The sequence below is a fragment of the Bison bison genome, unplaced genomic scaffold (genome assembly GCF_000754665.1).
Source record: "Bison bison bison isolate TAMUID 2011002044 unplaced genomic scaffold, Bison_UMD1.0 scf7180017864484, whole genome shotgun sequence".
NCBI lineage: Eukaryota > Metazoa > Chordata > Mammalia > Artiodactyla > Bovidae > Bison > Bison bison.
The window spans coordinates 4,270,025-4,279,715 of record NW_011495044.1 but is presented as its reverse complement, the minus strand read 5'-3'; positions in this window follow the sequence as shown (position 1 = coordinate 4,279,715).

Sequence of the window (9,691 nt, the reverse complement as noted above, 5' to 3'; positions counted from 1 at the left end):
CCTTCTCCTCCTGCCCCAATCCCTCCCAGCATCAGAGTCTTTTCCAATGAGTCAACTCTTCGCATGAGGTGGCCAAAGTACTGGAGTTTCAGCTTTAGCATCATTCCTTCCAAAGAAATCCCAGGCCTGATCTCCTTCAGAATGGACTGGTTGGGTCTCCTTGCAGTCCAAGGGACTCTCAAGAGTCTTCTCCAACACCACAGTTCAAAAGCATTAATTCTTTGGCCCTCAGCCTTCTTCACAGTCCAACTCTCACATCCATACATGACCACAGGAAAAACCATAGCCTTGACAGGAAGGACTTTTGTTGGCAAAGTAATGTCTCTGCTTTTGAATATTTTTAATAGAGTTTACCTAAAAATGCTTACCTCACATTTTCTTTCCTTAAAAGTTCATTCACTTTTAAATAAAGAGGTCTTGAGTTACTTCCCTTATGGACAACTTTGCAACAGATATAATAAGCTCATCTTTAGTTTATATTAAACAGGTACAATAAAAGTATTATGCTTAATGTTGATTATTCTTAAGATATGTCTATATTAATTAGATCAACAAACATTAAATACCAGGTATTAATTTAATATTGACTATTCCCCATTCACATGAACCTGGAAACCTTTAGCTTAATTTCTCTTGTATTTAGAATTGTTTGATTTATAGGTACTTACTTTAGGCCAATTAAATTAGAGCTCATTTACAAATTAACCTCAGCAATATTATCCAAAGACTAAGACATACACTGAGACATAAATCCAGAGAGACAGAGATCTGATATCATAGTTTTTCACTTGAGATTTAAAATGTCTCTTTGTTCCTTTTTCCCCTTGACTTGAAGTTCTACCAATTTACCAAAGGCTGAAGTCTCAGAAAATGTGGGCTGTGTATCTCAAGGACATGATAAGAGTTAACTTCAGGCTTTTCCTAGGCATATTTCTGTTTAACAACCTGGCTTTTTCTAATTGTACATGCTAGGAAAACTGGTTTTATAATTTCAGAAAGATTTCACTTTAACCAGTTTTCTCTGGAATCTAAAGAATATCCTGGTCATATTGTTTTTTTCCCTTCTGTGATCATGGTCTAATAGCTAAAATTTAAATTAGAGTGCTCAGATCAGCTCTGTTAACAGGGGCAGACTGACTAATAAAATGTTGTCCTAGCAAGGATTGTCCCTCTGGGGAGGTGGGGTCTTAGTTTGATCAGAAGAATCTGGAGGAGTAAGGGAACTTGAAGGAGTATGGAAATCTTGGTTCCCCCCAACACCCTCACCCCCAGAGATGAGAGAAGTTAGAAAGGGATTCTTTAGAATGTTAGAGTTTTTTGATCCCTCAGGCTAGGAGAAAGTCCTGGACCAAAGGGAACTTTAAAATCCCTTCCTTGTCTGCAACGATAAAGATCAAATGTGGACAGGAAAAGTTAAGTTGGGGTCATCTGGGAGATCCGATGGAGAGGGAGACAAAGGGATGGGGATGGGGGGTGGGCATGGGGATAAGGCGGCAACAGAAAGACATGTGGCATGTGTACCCAGAACAAAGTTCTGATTAAGGGTCATAAAGATTTGAACATAAGGGACTTCTGAGTGAGTCCTTTTTCCCTGCTTTCGGCAAAAGAGATCAAGTTGGAGGATGGAGGTATAATTTAGTGTGCCATTAAGAGATCAGTTTTCTTGGTCCTCCAATTTTTATTGAGGTCAGTCTAGATTTTCAAATTTTTCCAGTTCCTGAGAATGTAGCCAAAGGTGAGCCTGAGGGAGGCTCCTGGATGTGCTGCTGCTGCTGCTGCTGCTGCGTCGCTTCAGTCGTGTCCGACTCTGTGCGACCCCACAGATGGCAGCCCACCAGGCTCCCCCGTCCCTGGGATTCTCCAAGCAAGAACACTGGAGTGGGCTGCCATTTTCTTCTCCAATGCATGAAAGTGAAAAGTGAAAGTGAAGTCATGCCCGACTCTCAGCAACCCCATGGACTGCAGCCCACCAGGCTCCTCCATCCTTGGGATTTTCCAGGCAAAAGTACTGGAGTGGGGTGCCATTGCCTTCTCCGCCTGGATGTACTAGTACCCATTTTTAGCCTATATGCTGTAGAATGGGGATACTGAGAGTCACTAGTTGACTCAAAGTCATCCCTTTTGTCCCAGTGAGCCCTCCATTCAACTAGTGGCACAAAATGGCTGACCATCCCAACAGTTGCATCCAACAGTGAGAGGTGACCCCTAAGTGTAAACCATGAGGCTAAGGCACCAACCATGTGACTTAGGCATGGACAGACAGAAAAGAGAGAGATTCCCAGGACCAATGGATAACTCTCCAATTGGCGATTTCCTGAAACATGGAACGCATGCTTGGGATGGTTCAGAGGCAATACCTAGGCTCCTGTAAATCAATCTGGACTGAAAGAGAAGTGAAAATAACAGGGAAGACAGGCTGAGGAATCTGCCTTGTAGTCCTACCGGGAAGGTGGTGGCCAGGGAAGTGGGCTTAGTGTTTTGCTTGAACCAATATATGCCTCATGGTGCATGGAAGTTGTCTTGCTGAGGGTGGATGCCCTGTAGCCTGGTCCATTCTATGACCACCTTATCCTGTCACAGGAGTCTTCAAGCAGCAGGTGCAGTGATGTCTTTTAAGTGCCTGACCCATGCCAGCACATGATCAATTGGCCTAATCCTCAGCCTAAGGAAGAAAGAGGAGAGGAGAGCCCTCACCCACTTGGGTGACAGCTACTGGGGTGCAGTGGGCTACGGGGCCTTTGGAACATGCCAGAGGGTAACCCTAGCCAGAGTTTCTCAATTGCTTTCATAGCCATTTGCCTGTTTGCAGAGGGTTTGAGGAGAAAGCAACAAGCAAGTGGTGGAGGGAAATCCCCAAGAGTCCCTGTATGGGAGGTGCTTTCATACTTTAAGGTAAAGATTTTCATGAGTCCAATTCTTGAATCTTCTCATACCTAGAGAAACATTTAATACCACAGATCAATGTCTCGTTCTGGTTCTGGCTAGGCCCTCTTCTAAGCCGCTTGGCAGCCTTTCTACTTCTATTAATCTTCAGGCCATGTATCTTCAAACTTCTTGGTAAATTTGTTTCTTCTAGAATACAACAAATAAATCTCCAGATGATAGCAGAACAAGAATATCACCTGACCAACACTCAGACAATGCTTGAACAAGCTGCCTTGTCATTCTGCGGACTCTCATCTCCCTCTGTAAATGCACCCTGTCAGAGAGCAGGCAATGGAACCCAGGACCCCACGATGTCTCTGTTAAGCCTGAAGAATCTAGGAATGGTCATCATCCCTTTCCCAGTGACCTGTGTCCCCATGACCTGAGATGGGGTAGGTAGTCAGTTCATCATGAGCAGGCCAAATATTTGGCCCAGAAATAAAAAGAGATGGGATTATGGAGCCCTTTACCAAGGTCACAGGTGTGGAGCCTTTTATCAAGGTCACAGGACAAAAATTTCCAGAATTAACCAAGCCGCATAACAGTTGTTGCCATAAGCCTCCTGATCTACACTGGCCAGTTCCCGGACCCCCTATGAGGTAAAATACCCACCCTATTACCCACCCTATAGCATCCTAACCAATTGCCTAAGGCCACCCTTCCAGGAGGAGTTTTCTCTCTCTGGAGGCTATAAAAATTGGCTACTAGCCTGCAAATGGGGTCAGCTTTCCCTTGAGCTGCCCCACTGTTCTAACAGTATCTCCTGCTCTAATAAACTCTTTTCTCCTTTCATTCTACCTCATGTCTTGAAATTCTCTTTCAACCTGCACACAGACCATGGCAAATACTACCCCAAATTTATGAAATTTTAGATGAACACTTGAGTTCTTGACTGAATTTATTAATAATGATCTAGATCTTATCCTATTGGGTTTTTTCCTAGATGGGATTTTAATTTTATAAAATTACTCCGGAATCACTGTGGAAGACGATGGCTCAACACGACACAATAGCCAGTGCTGTACCACTTCAGTTTGCTTCACCCTGTTGTTGGCTACATTTCCTTCTTTTCTTACCTTTGGTACCGTGGTTTTGCAGATTTGCTTTGTGTTTTGGTCATGCCACATTGCATGTGGGACCTAGTTCCCTGACCAGGGATTGAAACCACGCCCCCTGCATTGGAAGCATAAGTCTTAACCACTAGACCACCAGGGAAGTCCTGGGTTTGTACCTAAAAAAAAAAAAAAAAAAAAGCATCTAATCCTTGCCTCAGTCTCTGTTTTGTTTTTGGTGACTCTGGTTAAGACAAGTATATAGCCCCAGTTTGAGTTCAGTTCAGTTCAGTTCAGTGGCTCAGTCGTGTCTGACTCTTTGAGACCCCAGGAATCACAGCACGCCAGGCCAGCATCAGAGTCTTTTCCAATGAGTCAGCTCTTTGCATGAGGTGGCCAAAGTACTGGAGCTTCAGCTTTAGCATCATTCCTTCCAAAGAAATCCCAGGGCTGATCTCCTTCAGAATGGACTGGTTGGATCTCCTTGCAGTCCAAGGACTTTCAAGAGTCTTCTCCAACACCACAGTTCAAAAGCATTAATTCTTCGGCGCTCAGCCTTCTTCACAGTCCAACTCTCACATCCATACATGACCACAGGAAAAACCATAGCCTTGACTAGACGGACCTTTGTTGGCAAAGTAATGTCTCTGCTTTTGAATATGCTATCTAGGTTGGTCATAACTTTCCTTCCAAGGAGTAAGCATCTTTTAATTTCATGGCTGCAGTCACCATCTGCAGTGATTTTGGAGCCCCCCAAAATAAAGTCTGACACTGTTTCCACTGTTTCCCCATCTATTTCCCATGAAGAGTTGGGACCGGATGCCATGATCTTTGTTTTCTGAATGTTGAGCTTTAAGCCCACTTTTTCACTCTCCATTTTCACTTTCATCAAGAGGCTTTTGAGTTCCTCTTCACTTTCTGCCATAAGGGTGGTGTCATCTGCATACCTGAGGTTATTGGTATTTCTCCCAGCAATCTTGATTCCAGCTTGTGCTTCTTCCAGCCCAGCATTTCTCATGATGTACTCTGCATAGAAGTTAAATAAGCAGGGTGACAATATACAGCCTTGATGTACTCCTTTTCCTGTTTGTAACCAGTCTGTTGTTCCATGTCCAGTTCTAATTGTTGCTTCCTGACCTGCATTTAGGTTTCTCAAGAGGCATGTCAGGTGGTCTGGTATTCCCATCTCTTGCAGAATTTTCCACAGTTCATTGTGATTCACACAGTCCAAGGCTTTGGCATAGTCAATAAAGCAGAAATTGATGTTTTTCTGGAGCTCTCTTGCTTTTTCAATGATCCAGTGGATGTTGGCAATTTGATCTCTGATTCCTCTGCCTTTTCTAAAACCAGCTTGAACATCTGGAAGTTCACAGTTCATGTATTGCTGAAGCCTGGCTTGGAGAATTTTGAGCATTATTTTACTAGCGTGTGAGATGAGTGCAATTGTGGGGTATTTTGAGAATTCTTTGGCATTGCCTTTCTTTGGGATTGGAATGAAAACTGAACTTTTGGACAATTTCTGGACTTACATTTGAGATGTTAGGGAATGGACTGTTTTTTCCACGGGACAAAAACCTGGAAGTGGCCCTGGAAGCTACTGACAGAGGAAGAGGAGGAAGATTGCATATAAATGAAACACAGAGCAAACAGATCCAAAAACTGGAGAGCGAAAACTCAGTTCTGATCACACTGATTGAGACCTGGATCAAGCCTCACTTGAAGCTAGAGCTCCTGGGTTTTCGAACTGATAAATGAAGAAACCCTATTTGAGTCAAGGGTTCAAATGTCCTACATCTGAGGTGGCCTGTATTAGCAGAAGCATGGCTTAGTCTTACATTCTTAACACAGGTCCCCTAACTTCCTAGCTTTCAGTTCAGTTCGGGCGCTCAGTTGTGTCTGACTCTTTGCGACACCATGGACTGCAGCATGCCAGGCCTCCCTGTCCATCACCAACTCCCAGAATTTACTCAAACTCATGTCCATTGAGTCGGTGATGCCATCCAACCATCTCATTTTCTGTCGTCCCCTTCACCTCCCGCCTTCAATCTTTTCCAGCATCAGGATCTTTTCAAATGAGTCAGTTCTTTGCATCAGGTGGCCAAAGTATTGGAGTTTCAGCTTCAACATCAGTCCTTCCAGTGAATATCCAGGACTGATTTCCTTTAGGATGGACTGGTTGGATCTCCTTGCAGTCCAAGGGACTCTCAAGAGTCTTCTCCAACACCACAGTTCAAAAGCATCAATTCTTCAGTGCTCAGCTTTCTTTATAGTTCAACTCTCACATCCATACATGACTACTGGAAAAACCGTAACTTTGACTACATGGACCTTTGCTGGCGAAGTAATGTCTCTGCTTTTTAATATGCTGTCTAGGTTGGTCATAAATTTCCTTCCAAGGAGTAAGTGTCTTTTAATTTCATGGCTGCAGTCACCATCTGCAGTGATTTTGGAGCCCAAAAAAAGAAAGTCTGACACTGTTTCCACTGTTTCCCCATCTATTTCGCATGAAGTGATGGGACCAGATGCCATGATCTTAGTTTTCTGAAGCTTTAAGCCAACTTCTTCACTCTCCTATTTCACTTTCATCAAGAGGCTCTTTAGTTCTTCTTCACTTCCTGCCATAAGGGTAGTGTCATCTGCATATCTGAGGTTATCAATATTCGTCCTGGCAATCTTGATTCCAGCTTGTGCTTTATCCAGCCCAGCATTTCTCATGATGTACTCTGCATAGAAGTTAAATAAGCAGGGTGACAATATACAGCCTTGACGTACTCCTTTTCCTATTTGGAACCACTCTGTTGTTCCATGTCCAATTCTAACTGTTGCTTCTTGACCTGCATACAGATTTCGCAAGAGGCAGTTCAGGTGGTCTGGTATTCCCATCTCTTTCAGAATTTTCCATTTCTGCTTTATTTACTATGCCAAAGCCTTTGACTGTGTGGATCACAATAAACTGTGGAAAATTCCTAGCTTTAGGGCTACCTTTTCTGGCTTTCTCCAACTAAGCAATGCTCTTTTCAATTACCAGAAACTGGTGTTTTGCTGAAGAGAGCCTGATCCTAACACAGGGAAGAAGAGATTCTCAAATACAGAATATCATCAGTGGGTTTCTCTTAAGCATGTAACAATTATATCAATAATTGTTCTAGCACTTGTGACAAACAAAAACTTGAGTAAGATAAATTCCCTGCCCTTATATTCTGATGCTCAAGAAGAGCACTGTCCAAGAGCAATGTAATGTGAGTCAAAATAAAAATGCAAATCATATAAGGAATTTAAAATTTTCTAGCAACCAAACTAATATAGTGAAAGGCAGTAAATAAAATTAATTTTTAAATATCTTTAATTTTATATACTATATCCAAATATTACAATTCAACATGTAATTGAAATAAAAATTATTAGTTTTTTTTTTTTTTAATCTACAAATACAGTGTTTTATAGTTACAGCACATCTCATTTTGGTCTAGCTACATTGCAAATGCTTAAGAGCCCCATGTGCCTAGAGGCTAATGTGTTGGACAGTGGAATTCTAGAGAACACTCTTATAAACATCTAAATGAAAGAATGTAATCAGTGTGGTTTAGAGGTACAAATTCTATGCTCTGAAAGAGCAAGGAAGGTAAGACGGAAAGAGGAAACATGATTTGTGTCTAATAGTATTTCCTAGATTACAGACATCCCTGGAGGTAGAAGATCTAAATCAATGATTTTTGTATACAGATGGACCTTAAATCGAGGCAAATGGTAAAGAATCTGCCTGCCGATGCAGGAGACCCAAGAGACATGGGTTCAATCCCTGGGTCAGGAAAATTCCCTGGAGTAGGAAATGGCAACCCACTCCAGTATTCTTATCTGGAAAATTCCTTGGACAGAGGAGCCCTGCAGATTGCAATCCATGGGGTCACAGAGTCAGATACCACTGAGCACACACACACACACAGACCTTAAAAACCTAGGCTTCTTATGATAGCCTTTTGGGGAAAGTGTAATATTTTCAGAAATTTGAGAATGAAAGCTTTGGGGAACATTATCCAGCTAACTTGGACATATCTTTTCCCCACTGTGTGATCATTTCTCAATCCCTTTTGCTTGACTCCACCCAGCAGTACTGCCTCCTCAAACTCTATTGGAAGATACTAGGTCCATATGTGAAAGAGTGGAGAAGGGTCTTTCACAACATTGGGAATTACATCTTGGTGAAGGAAAGTTACATTTGGGAGGAGGCAGAAACCTCCAGCCTCAATAAGCAATGCCCACTCCTATTTCACTTGATTAAGAAGATTTTCCTCAACTTTCCCATTTCCAAGAACAAGGATGTTTTCCTATGCAGCCACAAAATCACACTCAGGATGTTGGTAATTGGTTGAGTTATATAATTATCTAATATATGTCACATTTAACTTCTTCAACAGATCCAAAATGTCCTTTGTAGTTTTCTTTATTATTTAACATTTTTTTTTAATACTACTTCAGTATTCTTGCCTGAGAAATCCCATGGACAGAGGAACCTGATCGGCTACAGTCCATGGGGTCGCAAAGAGGTGGACACAACTGAGTAAGTGTTCATGTATTTTTTAAAAGAAATATTTCCCTATTATGAAGTCCAAAATGTATCCAGGTCTTAAATCCTCCTGGAATTGATATTTGTGATGAAATAAGGTAAGTGTCTCATTTTTTTTCCATAAGGATACCCTATTGTCACAGACCCTTCACTGAAAAGACCAGCTTTTATTCCTCCATTGCTATGTGATGCCACCTTTGTCACAAATCAAGTTTGCAAATATGTTATAAAAACTGTGTTTTTTAAAACAATGATTGTCATATAAGTCAGACTAGTAGTGGGGGGAAGGATCCATTGGGAGTTTGGGGTTGACATGTATATACTGCTATATTTAAAATAGATAACCAACCAGGACCTACTGTATAGCACAAGGAACACTGCTCAATATTCTGTAGTAACCTAATGGGAAAAGAATTTGAAAAATAATTGCTGTGGTTGTTGTGTCCAATTCTTTTGTGACCGGGTGGATTGTGGCCTTCGAGTCTCCTTTGGCCATGGGATTTTCCAGGCAGAAATACTGGAATGGGTTGCCATTTCCTTCTCCAGGTAATCTTCCCAGCTCAGGGATCGAACTGGGATCTCTTGCATTGGCAGGCGCGTTCTTTTACCCCTGAGCGACCAGGGAAGCCCCCCTCCCAAAATATATACGTGTATATGTATGAGCCACTTTGCTGCACACCTGAAAGAAACTAGGACAACATTGTTAATCAAAAGTGCTCCAATATAAAACCAAAATTAAAAAGAAAAAAAAGTCAGACTACTGGTCTTCTTAGGAAGGAGGCAAGGAGTGTATTTGTGAAGCCCCGGACACTTTTCTATTTTTGCTCTACATGATGACATGTCTGTTCAATGATTATTATACTTACCTTTCTAGTTCAGAATATAATTGTGTTACATTTCCTAACAAAAGGGTTAGCTAAAAAGTAAGCAAATAGAAAAAGGAAATACATTGATGAGACGAGTGCCAGCATCTTTGAAAAGTGAGTTTGTGGCTTTTCTCTCGGGTGGGGAAGCTGGTGCGAGATGCAAAGAACAATATTCAGAATCCAAGGTGGCAAAGCGCAGGCTCAGCGCTAATGCATAACCGCACCAGGACCCCACTCCGATTCGCAGCTAGCCGCTCGCCAGTCTGAGTCGCAAGCCGGTTAAG